At 41.0% G+C, this 22327-nt stretch overlaps 1 long non-coding RNA gene and 1 pseudogene across 1 annotated transcript in view; one reads left to right on the top strand and one right to left on the bottom strand.

Annotated features, from left to right (window-relative positions):
- Positions 1–22327, top strand: part of LOC145534518 (uncharacterized) — a 420000-nt gene that overhangs the window by 143384 nt on the left and 254289 nt on the right. The gene's annotated exons all lie outside the window — the stretch shown is intronic.
- On the bottom strand, positions 3194–3853 carry LOC145534211 (small ribosomal subunit protein uS13-like; annotated as a pseudogene).

Genomic DNA, 22327 nt, shown 5'->3' with positions numbered 1-22327 from the left:
CTTAATAGTGTCCTATGTCCAGACATAGGGTCCCTGGGTCTCTTTCCATTTCTAGACATCCTATGAGTTTGGTGAGCTTCCCTTGTGGCTCAGCTGGTAAAGAATCTGCCTGCAATGCAGGAGACCTGGGTCTGATCCCTGGGTTGGGAAGATCCCCTGGAGAAGGGAAAGGCTACCCACTCCAGTATTCTAACCTGGAGAATTCCATGGACTGTATAGTCCATGGAGTCACAAAGAGTTGGATAGGACTGAGCTACTTTCACTTCACTATGAGTTGGGTAATAACTCCCTGTTACCTGGACTGTATATTTAAAGACGTTTGTGAAGTAAAAGGCCCTGGAAGATAGAGAATGTAACTCTCTCCAGCACAAAATGCAAGCGCGTTACTGCCACTATAAAAGATTTGAGTCCTCTGAACTCAAATTTCTTCTGTAGTGTGGCCCACTGTGTTTGCGTTCATCTGTCCAGGCCCGTCACATTGTCCTGGAAGGGCTTGGGGGGCAAGGTAAATGTACTTGTGGCAACGCTTGTGCTACCTGCAGTACCATTGTTCCTGACCGCTCGTGGTCAGCAGGTTGTTCCTGACCCTGGTTCCTGACCATGTCCTTTGCCAGAATCCATGAGACTATGTACAGGACTTCCCTGTAACTCAGATGGTAAAGAATCTGCCGGCAATGCAGGAGACCTGGGTTCAATCCCTGGGTCGGGAAGATCCCCTGGAGAGGGGAATGGCAACCCAACAGTATTCTTGTCTGGAGAATCCCATGGACAGAGGACCCTGGCAGGCTATAGTCCATGGGGTCGCAAAGAGTCGGACATGACTGAGTGACTAACACTGCTATGAGACTGTGTCAGGGAAACTTACTATCTTGCAAGTGGCATAAACTCTTAGACCCTTTAGAGTTCTTCACATTCTAAAAATTATATGTCGTACTAAACTAATATGAGAGCCCCTGGGCTGGGATCTCTGGTAGAGATGACGCTTCCCATCTTGCTCTTCATGGCCATGTGATCAAGCTGTGACCAGTGCAGTGTGATCCAAGGAGTTATTTCCAGATCACAGTCATAAGAGAAATGGATATGCTCTGCCTTTGGCCTTTCTTTTTTTTTTTTTATCCAGCTGGGATACAGACCTGGAAGTGGCAGCTTGAGAATCTTAGACTCAGGATACAAGTCATCTGTTGAGGATGGCAGGACCATCCCATTAGCCTAGGGCTGGCTATTTCTGGGCTGTAAGGGAGATAAACATTTCTTAATTTCACTTAAATCAGTGTATTTTTGGTTCCCTTTAAGGGTAGCTTGAATGTTGAATGTACTCTTAAGAAATGTGGAAGCAAACTTAAAGATTATTATTTTAAATAAATGAAAAAATTGAGACCTACAGTCAATAAATGACTTGTTCATAATTACAGCTAATAAAACTAAAACTCCCATTGATTCCCTCCTCCCCAGCTCTTGACATCGCTCATATCCAGTATTACGGGATGATACTGGATATATAAGCACAAGGTGTCCAGAGAAGTAGGAGTTTAGGGAGATCTTTACAGTGAGGAGATGGATGATAACTGGTATCAGTTATCCAGCTCTGGGTGAAGAAATGCATATAGAGACATAAGTTGAGCTTTGTGAGCTCACAGTCAAGGTAAGACTGAGAAATTGCAAGGGTAAAAAGTACCCGGTGGAGGAGAAATGATTTATACTAAAGTGACGTGGTCTGTATTTCCTTTTCCATTTTCATTGCAACATCCCCGATGCCCAATTCACTGCCTTCTTTGAATGGCTTCATTAAGCAAGTGAAATTTGAAGAGGGATCTGAGAGTTGAAATAGTTCTCATGGCAAATGGGTGAGGGAAAACTGGTTAAGCACTGACTTCATAAATCAAGCAGTATCGATGTAAGACACTCATGAAATGCTGGTGGTTATGGTGAAGATACAGTGATTTTTAAGGCACGTTTGTAATTGAAAAGAAAATAAAATTTTTAGGGTTTACAACACCAACATTAAACATAGCAATATGGTTTTTGTAGCAAGGAAGAAAATAGTTTTGTAGAGATGATGCAGTTTGAGGTGTGCCTTGAAAAATAGAATGTTGGAAGCTGAAGTCTTGTTAATAGTTGAAGAATTGTCAAGTGGTTCTTCATTTAACTTGAATGTCTTAAACACTTGACAAGTTTTATTTTTGTTTTTGTTTTTTTTTAAGCATTTTGGTGAGCTTAGTAAAAACTCTTCCTTAATCTTGACTCCTTGGAATCTCGTGGTTTTATAGATTGGTTCAAAAGTGCTCTTATTTTTAATTTAATTTTTAAAATATTTATTTGAATGTGCTGGATCTTAGTTGTGGCACGCAGAATATTCGATCTTCATTGCAGTATGTGACATCTTTTATTTGTGGCATGTGAGCTGTTAGTGGCTCAGTTGTGTCTGACTCTTTGAGACCCCATCCACTGTGGCCCCCCAGGCTCCTCTGTCCATGGGATTCTCCAGGCAAGAACACTGAAGTGGGTAGACACACACACACACACACACACACACACACACACACACACACACACACACACACACACACACACACACACACACACACACACACACACACACACACACACACACACACACACACACACACACACACACACACACACACACACACACACACACACACACACACACACGCATATATGTTACATTTATCTTTCATCCATTGACAGACACTTGGGTTGCTTTGGCCTCTTGGCTAAAATAAATAGTACTGCTCTGAACATGGGTATATAAATATCTGTTCAGGATCCTGCTTTCTATTCTTTTGGATATAAATTCAGGAGTGGAATTGCTAGATCACATGGAAATTCTATGTTTAATGTTTTTGAGACATTACTATATTGTCTTCTAAAGGGTATAGCAGCTATACCCTTTTACATTCTCATCAGCAGTACACAAGGGTTCCAATTTCTTCATGTCCTTGCCAACACTTGTTATTTTCTTTTTTAAACAAATAGTAGCCATCCTAATGGGTATCAAGTGATTTCTCATTGTGACTTTCATTTGCATTTTCCTATGAATAGTGATGTTGAGCATCTTTTTATATGCTTATTGGCCATCTGTTTATCTTCTTTGGAGAAATGTCTGTTCAAGCCCTTTATCCATTTATTTAAAAGTATATAAACTATTTATTAACAGACAATGCCCACATATTTATTTCTTATCGGATACCCCCATGGTGCAGCCGTGGTGGCCTGTGGTCTGCTGGCCTTGGATAGGAAGTCCCCAGAAGTGGCAGAGCCCTCTATGGGCCTGAATCTTTTGCTCCAGGCCTTCATGGAGTGTGGTGTTGTCTCTACCACTGGCCAGGACCTGGCTTGGTTTTCCATCTTTCATATCCTTATGTCTGTTGAAGAACCAGTCTGGGACCTTGTTCAGGCATGGATTCTACATAGTGCTGATCACACGTTCTACCTCATCCTCAGTGAGCATTCCTGCCCTCTTGGTGAGGTTGGTGTCTGCTTTCCTCAACACGACATGAGCGCATCTTTGCCCCGTACCTTTAATTGCTGATTTCTTGGATATAAGACCAAAAGCACAGGCAATAAAAGTAAAAATAGCTAAACTGAACTTTATCAAAATTAAAAACTTCTGTGCAAAGGACACAATCAACAGGGTCAAAAGACCCCTATAGAATGAGAAAAAATATTTGCAATTATATATATGATGAGGGGTTTATATATTATATGGTATATGATATATATATGATTATATAATATATATTATTTATGATGAGAAAAAAGCAATTTTCTGCTGCTCATCAGTGAGTACTCACAGAATATGCTGGAACTTCTCAGGAATTCCTAGAGACATGGCAGCAGCCCTAGTTACTCTTTTGTTCATTTTAAAAATTGGATTGTTTTAAGAGTTCTCTCTGTATTCTGGATATTGACCTCTCATCATATATATAATTGCAAATATTTCTTCTCATTCTATAGGTTTCCTTTTGACTCTGTTGATTGTGTCCTTTGCACAGAAGTTTTTAATTTTGATAAAGTTCAGTTTAGCTATTTTTAATTTTATTGTCTGTGCTTTTGGTCTTATATCCAAGAAATCATTGCCAAATTGATTGTAATTAAAATTTTTCCATTGTTTTCTTATAATAATTTTATCATTGAAGTATTGAGTTTAGGTCTTTGATCTGTTTTGAATTAACTTTTCATGTGATATAATGTGGGCTTCCCTTGTGGCTCAGCTGGTAAAGAATCCGCCTGCAATGCAGAGACCTGGGTTTGATCCCTGGGTTGGGAAGATCCCCTGGAGAAAGGAAAGGCTACCCACTCCAGTATTCTGGCCATTACACTTAAAAATGGTTAAGAAATTTCATGTGCATTTTACCACAATTAAAGAAAAGTGAAAAAAAATGCATGCTTACTCTGACTCTCTGTCTAACCTCGCTTCTACCCAGCACTAGTGTATAGGCCCAGGTTGCTTGGTTTCCAAAGAAAAAAAGAATAAGAAATGTCATTTGTTCTGTTTAGGGTAAAATGCAAAATTTTTACACATACACAGGTAGGCAATTATGCATAACTTAAGGCAAGTTAGGATGTTAGTACAAGTAAAATGCACAAAATACTGTTCAAGAAAGAGAATTTGAAAGAAAAATATGCAGTGATCATGCCCTCAACTGCTTTTTATAAGGAAACAATAACAACTGTAACAAATTGCCTCCATTTTGCACCCACTGCTTAGCATGGGGGAGCTTTTCCACAGGCTGGTTTGTGTTCAAGAACATTCTTCTGCTGGATACGGACTTACAGAAATGTCAAGAAGTGCCTATGCAGCTACTTCTAACAAGTAGAATCATCTCTAGGCCACTTTTGGAGAGGGTTCTTCTGCTTGCGAGGGGAAAACCATCGTGTGGAAGCTATCTCTTTGATAGATTTCAACTGGGTTACAAGCTGAAGATCATAAAGCAAAGAGCTCTCAGGTTTCTTGTGGGAGGAACAAAGCTGGAAGGTGGAGATGTATTAGTTAATGGTTGTATCTCAAGGGGCCAAAAGGGTTTTGTGTTTCTAAGAGACCCAAATTTCCTTGCCCCAAACATACATTCTGTAGTAAAATGCAGGAACAGCGTGTTGTGAAAGGCATACTGTTTCCTGTCCATCTGTGCAGCGCTCCTGGTCATTGCCCCCAAGCTCAGAGCGTGTCACCCTTAAAGATAAAACAGTGTTTCCTTGGAGGAAGGCTGCTACTGAACTGAAGCGTGTGGTTATTTGAATAAGAGCAGAGTGATAAAATTGTCATTGGGAAAAGGGGCTAAGGAATCAATTTTATGGACCCCAGATGTGGAAAACACAAGAGAGCTCTCTGGGATTCCCAAATAATTTTAACCAGCAGCCCAATTTAGTGTATTGAGTCATCACAGTTGCCTATGAATCCAGCCCTCTGTATTTAACAGGCACTCTTTTCTTCCATTAGTGAGACTATGTGTGTTTTGATGTTACGTGGCCCAAATTTCTCCAGTTTTCAAGAGGGATCAAGAGGGTGTTGGGCTCCTCCAAAATGTTGGAAGAGAGATGGCTCTGAGGGGTTGTAAGTGCATGAATATATTGGAAGAATTTTTGTTAATTTATGGGCATCCCTGGTGGCTTAGAGGTAAAGCATCTGCCTGCAATGCAAGAGACGTGGGTTCAATCCCTGGGCCAGGAAGATCTCCTGGATTATGAAATGGCAACCAGTTCCAGTATTCTTGCATGGAAAATCCCATGGAGCATGGTGGGCTACAGTCCATGGGGTTGCAAAAGAGTCGGACACAACTGAGCAAGGATCAGGAAAAACCAAGGATCAACGGGAATGTCACATTGGCATTATAATAGTATGGGTTTGAATAAAAGCATCCTAGGTTTTGCAGGCTGAACAGTTGACTGTACTAATTTGCAGAGTGATCACTTTGTTCTTGTTCTTTCTCATACTCATCCCAGCTCCTTCACAGCTCCAAGGTCATGGGTGTCCCTTAGATGCAGTTAGGAGGAGCTGCCAGGAATTATGCGTTCTAATTCCCCCGAAATCAACACTTCTTTTTCCTGTAAGGGTCCAGGAGAAAACAGATCAAGTGGACAGACCTTTTTCTTATGTAGTTAGCTTTCTCTGAACCAGGTCACTGGATTGGAGCAGCCTCAGAAGAGATTTGTAAGAATACTATATATAAAAAATAATAGGTATGTATATATACTGTCTATAAAAATAGTACTGTTTACAAGAATACTATAATTTACAACTTGTTACAGTGCAACAACTTACAGTTCAACACATTTGGTGGCTGAAGTTTCAGCTAATGTGTGGATTTTTTATTGTTTGATAAAAGTGAAGTCTCTTTGAGACTGGGCCTTTCATGGGCGCCTCCTTCTCTGGTTCTTTACCTCTTCTCCAAGATTGTCAGTTTTCCACATGCACTGTCCTCTGCAAGCCACTCAGATACCACTTTTCTCTCTAGAAAAGTCCACAAGTAGTTTCCAGGCGCCTCTCTGAATCCTCATGCCGTGCATCCCCAGAGTTTGGTTAGATGAACCCTGAGCTCTGCAGTCAGGCTCTGGGTGGAGACTGGGATCCAGTCCAGGAGAGATGGTACAGAGAGGTCCTCAGGATTATTTTTTCATCTTTCAATCCATTGTTGGGATGCTGCTGCTATTTCTGTTTCTAGGGAACTTGACAAGTAACCGTGTCACTTGAAACACTACTTTTTAAAAAAAGCTACACAACCTACTACCATATTATTGAAAGCATTCTTCTCCTCTTCACGGGGCTATGACACTGTTTAAGAGCACAGGGTATGTTCATTGTTGCCATAAGGACAGTTGGTTTGTTTCTTCTCAGCTGAGGTGGCACCAGAAAAAAGTATGATCGTCTTTTACTGGGTTTTCCTTTTTGTTGCTCAAGGCATGACTTCAACTCCTGTTAGTTTACTTGGATTCACAGTCTCCCTCTGGAGGGGATTTCTGTCAGTAGCATCTGCTCCACAGTCTTCTCTTAACAATCAAACTGCCCACTGAGGCACTTGTGTTATCTCTCTGTTGGAGGCAGTCTGGTAAACATCTCTGTGAACGATTTAACGCCGTCCTGAAGTTTCAGCGAATCTCCGAGGCAATATCTTATCCCCATGTGTTGGAGGGGATTCTGGTTTTAACTTTAAGTGGGAAGCCTGGATAAAGGGCTTAGGGGGTTTCTGCTCAAATGAGGTGATAACCTGCCTGTCAGGGGCCACGCCGGCAACTGTGACCTAGTGATGTCCTTACTCTTTGTGCTTCACTGGTTTAAAAACATGTTTATGAGTGTCACGGTGACTGTCCTGAGGCTGAGCTGTGGTGGAGAGACTCTGTCCACGCAGCCGGTCCTGGAACAGGGTCAGCTCTCTCTCACCCCCTCTTTCTTTGAGCACCTCAGCCCCTCCCCTGCCAGCACCAAGAAGTTGGTTAGGAGCCTCACGCACACCTGCCCATCTCTGACAACCTTACATCTACCCCTCGTATCAGGCAAGATGTGGACGTGGGGATACTTCTTCTTAGTTTTGGGCTGACTTCCAGGTCTAAATGTGCCACGTGTTCTGAGATGAGAAGTCAGAGCCCCCTGGCGTGAGATGTGACCCTTATCTCCTTATCAGTTCAGTTCAGTCGCTCAGTCGTGTCCGACTCTTTGTGACCCCATGGACTACAGCACGCCAGGCCTCTCTGTCTGTCACCAACTCCCGGAGTTTACTCAAACTCATGTCCATTGAGTCGGTGATGCCATCCAGCCATCTCATCCTCTGTCATCCCCTTCTCCTCCCGCCTTCAATCTTTCCCAGCATCAGGGTCTTTTCCAATGAGTCAGTTCTTCGCATCAGGTGGCCAACGTATTGGAGTTTCGGCTTCAGCATCAGTCCTTCCAATGAATATTCAGGACTGATTTCCTTTAGGATGGACTGGTTGGATCTCCTTGCTGTCCAAGGGACTCTCTAGAGTCTTCTCCAGCACCACAGTTTATCAGCTTATGACTATAAATTGTTCCACGCTGGAGAGGAGAGAGGGGCAGGAGAGAGAGAAGACTGGGAAGTTTTAGTCCTTTGTGCTTTGCTCTTACCTCAAGGCTAATGAGAGGGGTTTCAAGGGCACTAGTCAAGAGGCTTCTAAGGAGACTAGTTGGAGAATTTTGTTCATCCTCTGCACTGGAAAAATAGCAGGCTACGGTTTGACTCTTTTTTCCTTTTTTGATGTTTATTTATTTGGCTCTCCCAGGTCTTAGTTGCAGCATATGGAATCTTCAGTTGTGGCACATAGCATCTGGTTCCCTAACCAGGGACCTAACCCAAGCCCCCCTGCCTTAGAAACAGGGAAATCTTAAGCACTGGACCACCTGGGAAGTCCCTGTGGTTTGACTCTTGCATGAGAAATCTAAAGGGCAGAGTGGGCTGTGTCCACAATGCGGAATGTGAGGTTTGGGACCGCTGAGTCAGCGGTTGCTGATGTGTGTTTCTGAGGGACCGGTGGTCACGGGGAGCCAGGCTGCCAGGGATCTAGAGTCATCTTGCAGGGACTCTTCCAAGAGGGCTTCCTAAAGGAGAATGGAGCCCCTAAAGGGAGGATGTGTGTTGGAGGAGAACCTCAGAAAACCTAGGAAGGGTCCTTGGGGATTGTGTGGCTAAGGCAGGGAATGGCAGGTGTCAGGTCACAGCAGCAAGGTTTCCGCAGAAACACACCAGGGTTCCAAGGACAGAGACAACTCGAGATGATTCCTGATAGGAAAGGTGTTTTCAGCGCTCTTATCCCTTCATGCACTTCTTCCCATTGCTGCTGTAGAGGAATTTTCAAATACCACGCTTAGAGCTCCACACCCATTCCTGTTGCTTGCTGCTGGCCGCAGTCTTGAGATAAATCTGGAATCAAGTTTGGGATTTTGATTAGGGATTGCACCAGATTTTTTAAATTCAGCTGTGATTGTTTTAGGGACCAAACTCGAGGATAAGATTTAATTATCTGAATGTACGCGTGTCTGTTGAGGAACTTGCTCAGGCATTCACGCAGGAGTAGGGGAAGAACAAAGCTTCCAGACTGAGTTTGAGAGGGTCATGAGAAAAAAGAATAAAGGAATTTCTGATGTATTATAAGCCTAACTTACTCGATGTATTAATTACATCAGGTATGATCTAAGTAAAACTTTGCGCTTGCTTGCTATTCCATTGCAGGTTCAAGATCAGTCACCCCGCCCTGCCCTCCCCATGCGATCAGAGGCTGCCTTAGTCTAAACTCCTTCTATTTGCAAAGCCCAGATTGCAACAGGTCCTCTCCCATGCTGTGTGTTCCTCATTGCAGGTAAATACCTCAAAGGAATAAGTCTGATGTCATACCTACAAAGTGGCAGGAACTTAGTGCTGCTGTTACTGAGAGGTTGCCAGATGTTCCTGTCTAAAGCTTGCTTCTTCAGTTACTACCTTCAAGCGCTTATTCTGGTCACTGCCTGCTCTTTTAAGACCTGAACTGGGGGTCCCAGATCACACACACCAGTGCAACCCCCTGGGTCCTGTTACGCCTGGTAGCAAATCTCCTAAGAGCTAACCCCCTTTCTCCCTGGACTCCTAAAAATCACCCACACTTACTTCTCAGGTTAAACCACCTTCCCAAGCCCAGTCACTGTGACCCTTGGCTCTTCTTGGACCGCTGGTTGCTTGCCCTTGCCTGACAGTGATGGGTATTGCATTCCTGCTTGAAGTGGCCTGCTTGAAACTACTGTCGGTGAATCCACCAGCCCTAGACCTTGTTCTGCCACAGGAAGAAGTTTCTAGCTTTCTCCTAGGGATAAAATAAATGCACACAGGAAATTAAGTCTAGAGAGTATCCGGGGATAGTATAAATTCGGCCTGACATTCCATACCATCTTTATTTCTCACTGCGATGAAATTAAAAATGATGATCTTAAGGCTGAAATTGAGGTTTAACTGTTTAATAGATTTAATTTCTGATAATGAAACAGCTACTCCTTTAAAAATATTAAATAACTAATAGACTCCTGACACTTTGCTAGTACTTCGAATATATTACCTTTCAACTGCCTGCAAAAACAGGTTTTATGATCTACTTTTTACAGATGTTGTTTAGTTGCTTAGTCATGTCTGACTCCTTTGCGACCACATGGACTATAACCTACCTGGCTCCTCTGTCCATGGGATGTTCCAGGCAAGAATTCTGGAGTGGGTTGCCATCTCCTTCTCCAGGGGAATGTTCCCGACCCAGGGATCGAACCCACGTCTCATGCTTGGCAGGCAGATTGTTTACCATTGAGCCACCTGGGAAGCCCCTTTTTATAGATGAGGAAACTGTGAAACCTCAACAGGCTGATTCCTGAGACAGCACAAGACACTTCCTCTTGCCTGTGCCCCTACTATATCACTCTGACTTCTTGGGAGCTGCGTGGTACTAGAGGGCTTAAATTTTTTTTTTTTTTTTTTATCAAAAATGAGCTGGTTTGTTTGAACAGTGGTTCTCAACCAGGGGTAATTTTTGTCTTCCAGAGGACTTGTGGTAATGTCTAGATGCAGCTTTGGTTGTCTAGAGTGGGGAGGGCACTCGTGGCATCTAATGAGTAGAGGCCAGTGATGCTGATAAACAGCCTACAATGCCCAGAACAGCTCCCACAACACAAACCTTAACCCAGCCCCAGAGTCAGTAGTACCAAGGCGGAGAAACTCTGGCTTAAAGCAATTTTCAAAAGCATTTACGATGACTGAATTGAACGCTTGGATGTACAGTTTTAGCTAAATAGGTCGCTACATCAAGGAGTGACTGGGGTAGAATTGTATAAGAGAAGATATAAAATCTTATCTTGTGATGCTCCCAAGTCCCTGGATTTGTTTCAGATTTTTCGGTTCAGTTCAGTCGCTCAGTCGTGTCTGACTCTTTGCAACCTCATGGACTGCAGCACGCCAGGCTTCCCTGACCGTCATCAACTCCCGCAGCTTACTCAAACTCATGTCCATTGAGTTGGTGATGCCACTCAACCATCTCATCCTCTGTCGTCCCCTTCTCCTGCCCTCAATCTTTCCCAGCATCAGGGTCTTTTCCAATGAGTCAGGTCTTCGCATCAGGTGGCCAAAGTACTGGAGTTTCAGCTTCAGCATCAGTCCTTCCAATGAATATTTGGGACTGATTTCCAGAACTGCCTGGAAAGGATCTAGGTAAGAACGGTTATGGTAGGTGGGCTCGGATGATTTCCGGCTTATACAGAAGGTTGGTGAGTTAAAGATTCTACCATGAGGCGCTTAGCAGATTACAAAGCAGAATCACAGAACGCTTTCCTAGCTGACATATCATCAGGGCCTCCTGTATTATTTTCCAGAGTTTCTGCCTCTTTGCCTTTCTTCCTGTCTGTTAAAAAATTCCAAACAAACCTCAGGGTAGCATTGTGAAAAGCGAAGTGAGTATCTTATTTCATTTATTTTCATAATAGGAAAGTCATGCAAGTTTGCTCACTGGAACAAATTACCCACTTACTGAATCAGGAAAGGACAATATTACTTACAAACTGTTCTCTGCTGGTCCTCCATAGCAGAACAAAGATTGTTCTAGCATAATATAATGGCATCCAAAATATTACAGCATTAATTCAAGTAACCAGACAGTAAGAAAAAAAAATAGCGGGCCCTGAACAGCAGTAATGTTCTGCTCCTGGAGCTGATTAGCTATGTAAAATACAAAACAGCGGAGAAACCCAGAGACCAGAAAGTGAGAGCAGATACACTTAATGATTTAGGAAAAGAGCTTGGAAAGGGAGAGGGAGTCACCCATTGGCCAACTTAACTCTCGACTTTTAAAATGAATGGGAAGTGGGAAGAAACCCATTACCTTTTAATGCAATAGAGTCAAAGTGTAATTCGTAATGATGCCGTCCAAACTGCATTCATACCGTTGCTGCTGCCCTGAGAAGTCTAAATGAATGCAAACATCTGTGCATCCCCATGCCTTGGTACACAGCATGGTCATGCTGTAAAGCTCCCCATAAAACAAAGCAGCCTGAATATTACTCAGGCTTATTTTATAATGCTGCCTGAATTTGAAAATGGGTAGAGTTATTATGTACTCGTAAATTCAGGCGAGTTAGGAAGAGAAACCACCCAAGCATTGTGCCACATGTTCTTGCATCCTACCAGCTCCTTTAGGTGCTGTTTTGTGGGAAAAGAAAGCCTCAGCAGACCAGTACACACAGCTTATATTCCTGGCAGGTAGAAAACACACGTTTTGTAGGATTTGGGAGGGTATAAATCCACTCTTTCATATGATGTCCACTAGCTCCTGGGTTCGCTGTGTTTGAAAAGGATGAAAAGTACTGTGATCATAGCTTGGGGAGAAGTATTACGGAGACCGAATTAAAGGATGAGCAGTTGGTGAGGGGTAGACTCTCCAAAGGGAGAAAACAATACACATTAGAGACAGTAAATGTGGAAATCCCTTGATATTTTAAGCTCTATCTTTGAAGCTCTAAAAAGTTTCCAGCTTATTTTAGGAAATATCAATTCAGAAGGAAGTTAGTAAGCATTAGTTCATCATTACTTTGCTTACTAGTCTTTTAAACATGTTTATTGGAGCATAGTTGATTTACAATATTGTATTAGTTTCTGCTGTATAGCAAAGTGAATAAGTTATACACACACACACCCACACCACACCCACACACGCACACCCACACACCCCTTCTTTATTCAATTCTTTTCCCATACAGGTCTTTACAGAGTTTAGAGTATCACTTCTTACTTATTAAGAGCAGAACTCCATTTATTGAGTACCTGTGATGGGCCAAGGATTATATAAGGTACTGAGGAAATCAACTTAAGAGAGACAGTCGTGATTTCTTGGGACTTCACTTAAATAAGAGTGACTAGACAAATTTAAATATCTTGATGCAAGTTAATACAACTAGATCTCGGGAGGAGCTGGAGATTGGAGAGGTGTTTAGACTGTGGTTGAATCAGTTACTAGTTGATTCAGAGGGGGAGGTGAAGGAGAGGCCGTCCTCAAGCAGGCCTGCTAGCCCTCCCACGCGGGAACCAGATGGACAGAGGAGCTGTGAACAAGGGTGGCGGTCGTGCAGGGAAAGAAACCAGTTGTAAGGGAAGTTGGAGAGTTAAGTTGTCAAGAAATAGAAGTTAATGTTTCTGAGGATTCAGATAGATCTTTCTAATAGCCAGGAAGAAGTATGGGTTTGGCTATTAGAGAGTTCTGAGTTGGAAAGGATTCAGGATACTTTCAGATTAAGTAAAGCCACTGCAGTTTGCTGCGTTTTGAAGGGCACTGAGATGACTTCTGATTTTGTGTCATTTCCCTGCCAGACTCCAGGCTTCTTGAAAAGTACCATATCAAATACAGAGAAGATGTTTTCACTGCTAAGAGGAAACCTATGGTTAAAAATCAACTGGTGAATGAATGAACTGTATGAGAAGTGAATGTATCTCAGTAAGTGAAGTGAAAGTCGCTCAGTCGTGTCCAACTCTTTGTGACCCCATGGACTATCCAGTCCATGGACTTCTCCAGGCCAGAATACTAGAGTGGGTAGCCTTTCCCTTCTCCAGTGGATCTTCCCGACCCAGGAATCGAACCGGGGTCTCCTGCATCGTAGGCGGATTCTTTACCAGCTGAGCCACCAGGGAAGTCCAAAAGAGAAAAAAAAAAAGATCAATTGATGCAATTTTCCTCTTCCTAAATATTTCCAATAAGAAGGAGGGAAAGAAGCTAGGAAGCAAGGAGAACAATCTTACAAATGGATTTCATGGAATGACTGAACCGAAAGCGTTTGATTCAATAAGGGATCGTCCCATTTGATTTGATAAGAGACCATGTTCTTCAGTCTCCTACTTTTGCTGATAAGGAAACAAAGACCAGAAAAATGAAAATGTGTTTATTTAAGAGCCAAACATGAGTTGCCTCTTAACACCCAAGCCTTCTTTCTTAGTTCTTTTTGTTTGATTTTATTTGGTTTGATTTTTTATTGTTTAAACACATTGTCATGATATTTATTATTATTAAGAGTATAATAAGTGAATATTGGTATTTAAAAAAACATATTGTTAGTAAAAGGAAGACACAATGAAGGAGTGGCCTTTCAGAAAGAAGAGATGCAGAATGAGACAGAAGGAGAGTAGGCTTGGGCTAGACTGTCAATCATGTATTCAGTGAGGCTGATTTTCTCCATTTCTATTTTTAATAAAACCCTTGAGTTCTGGCAGCAAGTGTTAACAAGTCCACTTAGTGTTTGTCAAAAAACTTAAGGTACTCAACTAATTAAGCATTCCTATCTTTTTACATTTGACATTTTCATCAACTAGAAACTTTCTAGACTAAATTATTAAATTTGAAATAAAATTTCACATAATTAAACTTTTAAAAATGGATACTTATGCATTTTAAATAGAGAACCAGCCCTAAGGAAAGCATAACTTCATGTTAAAGTGGACCAATTACCAACTGAGAGCTTCAAGAGCAGCTTACTTATGATGCCTGAAATGAAATAAAAATTTTAAGTGGCTGAGCTGTCAAATGGAGGAGCCCATGAGATTTACATGTGCCACAAGGATTTCCATTTTTCACTAAATATATGACCCTGTCTTCAACTTGGTTTCCTGTGTATGAATCCCAGTTTGGCCATTTCACTTCCAACAGTTTTGTTAGCAAGAGTTTGTCCCTGGTTCCTGGGAAGAAAGTTAGTTCTAGGAAATAAAGTGATAGTCCAGTAGTGGCTTTAAGAACTAACAGAATAATCTCCTCTTTTTTTTTTTAAATCTGTTTCCCATTTTGAGTGAAGTGTATGTTTTCAAAATGATGCCCATGTGTGTATTGTTTATGCTTTTAAAATCATCCCATTTTTTTGGTATATGACCCATGAGATGTGATTTCAAGGAAGTCCTTCTGAGTCTTCCCTTCTTTAGCTTAAGGGATAATGTCTATTGGAAGTATTTTTTGCCACAATGTTGACATGTAGTATCAATAGTTGTTTGATAAACATCCAAGTAATTTATGAATCAATAAAAGAGATTTTTGGTTACTGCTTTGGTAAATAAACACGTGTTAGCCAATGGATTTTTTTTTCTTTTTCAGTTAAAATGCCTAGGCCAGGTGGCATTCTCTTTTAGAATTTGTGTCATCTGTAGTCCTTGCAAAAGATGTTATGGATCATTTGTTAACCCGTATGGCAATTTCATGGGTGACTCAGTCTATTGCTAAGAGGACAGCTGTGAGCGGCTGTATATTTAACTCAAAGTGTTCTATGCATGTTATAAATCTGTGCCTTTGAAAGACAGGACTAAATGGTTTTATTGTGCTCCATTGGGTGTGAAATGGTTAAAGAGTAATAAAATCCTGAACTTTATAGCAGACATAAATGATTAATAATATTACCTGTAAAGTAAAATTTTGGTGATGTTTCTGTTTACTGGAGGATGGCTTTTTAAGTTCGGACTTCAAATCCGGAAGTTATCTTTAAGCGAAGATGAGAGGAGGTTGGAGAATGAATCAGGATAAGTCACATAATGAATGCAGATGTGTAGAGCAGGTGAGGTCTGCTGATAGAAGAGAACGCCTGAATATAATGGAGGCATCTTGAGGAAGCAAAGATGGTTTCAGTATAGAGGCTCATGATAATTCTAATTGCTATAGTTCAGGCAGACCAGAGAGGTAGGGTGATTAGCAGAGGACTACAGTCAGATAACTGAGTCGCTGCAGTAGCATGAAAAATCAAAGAGAAGCCCTTCCCCAATAAGAAACCCGTGGCAAGACATCCTTGGTTCTCCGGTGGTTAAGACTGTGCTTCCACCGCAGGGGACACGGTCTTGATCTCTGGTCAAGGAACTGAGATCCCTCATGCTGTGCGGTGCAGTCAAAAACAAAGCAAACAAAAGTCCCCAAACCAGTGGCAGACATTTCTGCAGTGATTTTGAAGGGAAATTTTATATTCTTACCAATGAAATTAATAAAGATCCTTATCAAAAGACAGCTTTGTGCATATGCAGTGACATCTATGTGAGATGAGAACAGCATGGAGGAAGCCTCAAAACAGTAAGAGAAATACGGACTGAACAAAATTCCCTCCCCTAGGCATGCCTTTTCACCCCTTTTGCTGAAGAAATGCAAATTATTATACATTACCATGAGTTTGTTTTACATAAATATGCTTAAATTAACCATATTTAATTAACCATAACTTACAGTCCTCATTGCGTAGGCTTAGTCAGTCTCACCTGTTGGAGACACATTGTCCTCATAAATTCCCAAATTATAGCACATTGCCAGGATTGCTACAAATGCAGATCTGAACTGGGCAGAGTCACTGATTGGCACCCAAGATACCAGTTTAGAAGTGGGTACCCCTGTGTAAGAATGTGTTACCCCAGGAAGACTTGCTTTTCCCTGGGTGTGCTGCAAATACATCTTCTAACTTCAAAGTAACCCAAAACACGTGTCCTATTAATGACATTCCAGAAAAATTATCTTCCACAAAAAGCTTATGCATGGCTGACCCTAAGGCTATACCCAGGCCTCGAATGCATCTAGTTTGTACAGTGACATCTGAGAATAATATGAATGGAAAAGCCACACTTTCAATCTGACTAGACCAGGAGTAGTAATCAGAGTTTTGGAAAAATAATCTCTTTGAGGCTTAGCCTTTTGTTGTTGTTTAGTAGCTAAGTCCTGTCTGACTCTTTTGTGATCCCATGGACTGTAGCCCTCCAGGCTCCTCTGTCCATGGGGTTTCCCAGGCAGGAATACTGGAGTAGGTTGCCATTTCCTTCTCTAGGGGATCTGCCCGACCCAAGGACCAAACCAGTGTCTTTATCCGTGCGTTTTATCATGTTACTTCTGCATTTAATCACCTACTATTATTTCATATTTTCATTGTGCCAGGCCTAAACTAACTGTGAACTTTTCAGGACCTTCCATAATCTGACACCTCCTTTGCTTTCTGAAGATGTTTCCGTAATAGTCGTCTTCTATAGGAGCCCTTCCCTGCCCTGATCTCATCATCAGGAAGGCCCTCTTGTTATCTCTGCCGTATAGACTGAGGTCTCCCACATCTTAGGGTACAGCCATCCCAAAGATCGCCCCCGTCTTGGGCTTCTACACCGTGACTGTTGAGTACCACATAGTTTATTGTATAACGATTTGCTACCTTCTGTAGTTTTCTCCTTTCATTTTTGTTATTCTTTCCAATTAGAACTGTATTTCTTGAAGGCAGGGACTTTTCTGCTAACCCCATGGCACACAGCTCAGCAGTGAGCAAATAACAGGTCTCAAACAATTTTAAACCTATTTTTTTATAGTTCTGTTTAGGTAGTCTGCTTGATAGAAGCCCTCTTTTGTAGAGCTGGGGTGCTCTATTGTTTTGTGGTCCTGCTGTCTGGCTGTTTGCTAATTTTACTGCTCCCCCCTTTTCATCCTTTCCATTGCAGTGGTGGCCTGAAGGTAGCATGTGGATTAATTTTGAAAATGAAGATTAATTGTGTTTTGAGAACTTTGCAGCATCCCTTTTGATATAATTAGCATTTCTCCATGTCATTGCACAACTTAATTTGAGAAACATTCTAGAAATTACCAGCAGAACTTGTGTGATGTATTGGCAACAGCTGATGCTGATTAAGCTCATTGGCTAATATGGTCACAAAGTGCCACATATAGGAAGCATAAGGTCAGAACGCAGGAGAATGAAGATTCCCTGGACAATTAATGGCTTGAAACACCTGGTTAAAGCCGAAATGAGAGATACTTGATGATGGTATCACAGAAAGGTTAGGTAACGCTCTGTCATTACTGTAATTTAGTAGTTTGATTTTCATGGTGTTTGGCTCTCAGTAATATTTTTTTAAAAACCCACCATTTGTCAACTTTTGGAATCAACGACTCATTTCTGTTGCTTTTCATGACTGTATCTTGAGAGTGGGTAAAATTGTGCAGGATTTAATTAGTTGATATTTTAAAATTACCTGTTTTATTTTTCCATGCTGTCATGATGGGTGTAAATTGTTTTTATTGTGATAATAACACTTAACATGTAATTTACCCTCCTGAAAAAAGCTTTTACACACACAATACAGCATTGTTAACTATAGAATGGGGTTGTATAGCAGATCTTTAGAATTCATTCTTTTTGCATCACTGAAACTTTACACCAGTTGAACAGCAACTACCATCTTCCCTCCCCACAAACTACAATTTTTATTAATACTTTAATTATCCCCTGAAGAGTTTTATTGTGCTAAAATATCAATGTCAATCTTACTTATTGTCTTTTTCTACTCTTTCAAGAAGTCTTATGTTGCCAAATTATTCATTGGCCTAATACTTCATTTCCAAAATTGTTTATAGTCTAATCCCATTATTTGAGAAAAACCTCTCTCCAAATTCCAGCTCATGAAAGCCTAATTCACCCACCTTTTTTTTTTTTTCGGCCACTTGTGTTTTTTAAAACACCTATGTTGGGCCCCAATCATTTTTCTCACAGGCAGAACCTCTCACCCTTACTTAACTTTCTTCAGAGATTTTCAGTTCAAGTCTTAAAACTTTTGTTCTCTCTATTCTGAATGGCTTTCTACTCTTTGTGTCTTTTTCATCTGTCTTTTGGATATTGTTTTGAGAATAGAGTATATAATCTTGAAATAATTATGATGTATGTGGAGCCAGTAATATTTCAACTTATACTGTTTATCAAAGGCCTTTTAGGAGTGGAAGGAAGGGAGCATTCAAGATTCATCTACACTCATTGCAGTCTGAATGGATCTTTATTTCTGTGACTGTGACTTAGTTTAAATGTTCTATATTGTTTTTCTATATCATGTATTCTTACCGTGTTCTGCTTTTTTTCAACCTTATTTGAACTTCACTGTATCAATTTCAGTTTCTCCAATTTATTCACATGATATTAGATTATAACCCAGTCTTTTGTGGTTTTCAGAAATCTTTCCTAGCCATGAAATGCCATCAGATCCTAATAGTTGCATGAAGTCAGTGTTTAAATAAAACCAGCAGGTTCTCTGCAGTCACCTCTCAGTTTAACACCAGGTGATTCACAATTGTAATTTAATTTCAAATACTTTAATTAGGAGTGTACTTTAGCATTATGTAACATACTTCCTATTTGAGTATGCAACATTAAGTATGAATTCTCTTCATATGTCACTTAAATTTAGGACATGAAACAATGAACTGTCCAGGAAGGCAACATTTCTTACATATTGTTGGAATGTCTGGAGGAGAAACAGTTGCCTATTGGTACAGTTTTTAGAACTCTGGAAGACTCTTTTGTCTAAAATATGTCTCCTTAGGGCTCTATGCTGGCAATTGCAGCACTGTAACTTTGGGTTTTATTTTTAACTCAAGTCTGTGCAAATTACTCTTAAGTGCAAATTACTCTTAAATGCAAATTACTCTGGAAGTTTTAGTGCTCAAGCATTTTCAGCCGCTTGCACTTGGGGTCATCTAAGGCAGCAGAATCTTGTTCTAAGGAAGATTTTGGTAAAGGCAAGATCATGGGCGTATGTGGTCCTTGATGAAGATGAAGTGCATGTAGGACAAGAAAGGAAGGAACTTACAAGGGACCCTAAAGACAAACATTATGTATTTTAATTGTGTCACAGTGATACTTTGATATCCAGTGTGTGCTTTTCCTTTTCTTGATTTTTATCCATACTCTGATCAAGTAGCAGGGAGCACAGACATTGTTAAAGAAAATGAAAAGGATGAGAGACGAGGAGATGTTCAACTTGTGTATGATAAGGCAGAGGCAACAGTCTTGAGTGCTGAGGCATCTGATTTGCACAAGTTGGGTATTTTAATAGAGCACTGTATTTTCCAAAAGCTTAGTTTGAGAAATCAAAGCCTCAAAGGAGTAAGTTCCTAAAATTTGTGGTATACATATAGTACCAGCTTTGGGAATATATCAGTAATTTCATCCAAAAACATTCCCAGAGATGCTCAGAATAATGTTTGACGAAGTGTCTGGATACCTCGTTGACACACAGAATTAATCATCATGGGGCAGTTAAGTAAATGTTTGTGATCACATAGCTGGAAGTGGGTAGGCATTGAACTTTAATAGAGATAGATAAGATACAAGAAGACTTTGCTTTTAGTAACTCTGTGACATTATCAATATTCCTTTCATATCCAGCGGATATTAGGATCTTCCTTTGCATCTTTACAGCCATCCCAGTCTAGCACCAGTTGGTCTCATACCCAGAAACCGCTGAGATGATTGGGAAACGGGTAACCCTTCCTCCATTTGCTTGCTCAGGAATCATAACCCCCCAACACTATGGACAAAATCTGGACATTAAGGTTTTCATGTCATGGCTCCACATTTCCAGCCCTGGCTCCATCTGCACAGATGATGGCGACACATTGTGCTTGAAGCAGAGAATTCAGAGTCTAAGGTGCGAGGCAAAATTGCCTATGGTCAGAATTGCATAGCACGTAGCTTTTATGTGTACTGACATTTGATGCACACTGAGCTAGGCTGAGGGGATGAACTAAAGGAAGTCCATAGCATAGCAGAATTTTGGGATGCCTGCAAGTATGCTCTGAAGTCATTGTCAAATCTCCGTTAATGAATTTGGTATTGGTGGGGAATTCTAAAGTGTTCCTACTTGCTTTCTGGGTGTATTTAGTTTGTTTTATTGTTCAGTCTCTAACATTAATATGCATCAACAGATTTGTTTGTTACTGTTAAGATTAAATGAGGTAGTGTGGTTCTGTGGCTGGGTGTGTTGGAAGTGGGAGGGAAGGTCTTTTTAAAGTCATCTATAAGTGAAGCGTGCTTAGGACCTGACCCTATTCTGCCTTATTTTAGTTATATTTGAGTATGTTTCTAATTGCTCAAGGGTGCAGAGCTATAACTCACACAATGCTGCCTAATGTCCCTCCTGATTCCTATGAATTTCTCTGTCCACAACAAAGTGTTCTGATTGTGACGTGGACTAAATATCTCAAATTAGACATGAATAGTGGGATTTCTGCTTCATTAGGCAGGCTGGTCCAGTGTCCGTGGCCTGGGATTTGCCAGAAACACTGTGTCTGTGAATTTCAACCTGCCCTCACTCACATTCCTTTCCCCTTAGAAGTCGTTGATAATGTTTCCTTTTTCCTCCTAATCAACCAACAAGTATTAGTACACTTCATCACTACTTTATTGGTAATAATGATAAATCCAAATAATATTTACACCAAAATATTTTTGAGGATTGGTTTTGGAGGGGAGGAGGAAATTTTGAAACGATATTAACATTACTCAAGAAAGGAAAATAGGACATGGTTTTACTGGAGTGGGTAGCTATTCCCTTCTTCAGGAAATCCTCCCGACCCAGGGATTGAACCTGGGTGTCCTGCATTGCAGGCAGATTCTTTACCGTATGAGCCCCTAGGGGAGCCCTAGTTAGACAAGGATATTGCTGTATACAGAGCCCTGGGTTAGAGATACTCTGCTCCTGGCCCTGCCATTACTGGCTTCCTGGGGAGACTTTGGGAAAGTCATCCACCCTCATTTCCCTTTAATTTTCTTATCTTTAACAGAAGAATTAGGTTCTCCCCATGGTTCCCTCGCAGTGTCACATACTGTGATGGCAACACATCCATTAACAAGTGCAGCAGATGGTAGGGTGTATTCTTTACGTATCTCACATTCAGAGAATTACCAGCTTTGTTTTCCTTCAAGAAAGGAGTGGAAGCAGATGCTATGTCCTCATATGTTTTTTTTGAGAGCATTGGCAATGCCTGTACTCATGGTATTGGTGGAATTGACTATATAGCACAGATCTGAAGGGAATTATATATGTGAATAAGCTTGTGAATATATGCAGAAAGTGGCATGTGTGTAAGTGTATGTATAATATGAATTTCTGGGTTTTGAACTTTCTCTCTGATGGCCTGCAGTTTGGGAATACAAGCCTGTATTTCCCTGCTTTGGTTCATCCAAAACACACTGAACACAATAAAATCACAGTAAGAGCGTCTGCTCCTGTCCTTGGTTCTGGGCTGAAAATGATTCCTTCAGAATGGATAAAATAACCATTCTAAGTTTACCGTAGCATATCTGAATGAAGCATTTTTTCTTCTTGTTCAATACGAACAGCCCTTTTGTTCAAGCTCAGTTGTGTCTTTTTAAACTTCCTTTATCTTTTACTCTAAGAAATAAAGGGGGAGAAAAGAGAATAAGGATATGGAAGGCGCAGAGATAATATGCTGACAGAAGTTCCACTGACCAAAAAATATATTTGGAAATGAAAAATAAAAAAGTGTCAGACACGAGATGATAAATGATTAAGCTATCAATTTGAAGGAGGAT

Source organism: Giraffa tippelskirchi, chromosome 14 (genome assembly GCF_054371585.1).
Source record: "Giraffa tippelskirchi isolate mGirTip1 chromosome 14, T2T-mGirTip1v1.2.pri, whole genome shotgun sequence".
NCBI classification, from domain to species: Eukaryota; Metazoa; Chordata; class Mammalia; order Artiodactyla; family Giraffidae; genus Giraffa; species Giraffa tippelskirchi.
The sequence above is the reverse complement of the archived record's forward strand: the minus strand, read 5'-3'. Positions and strand labels throughout refer to the sequence as shown.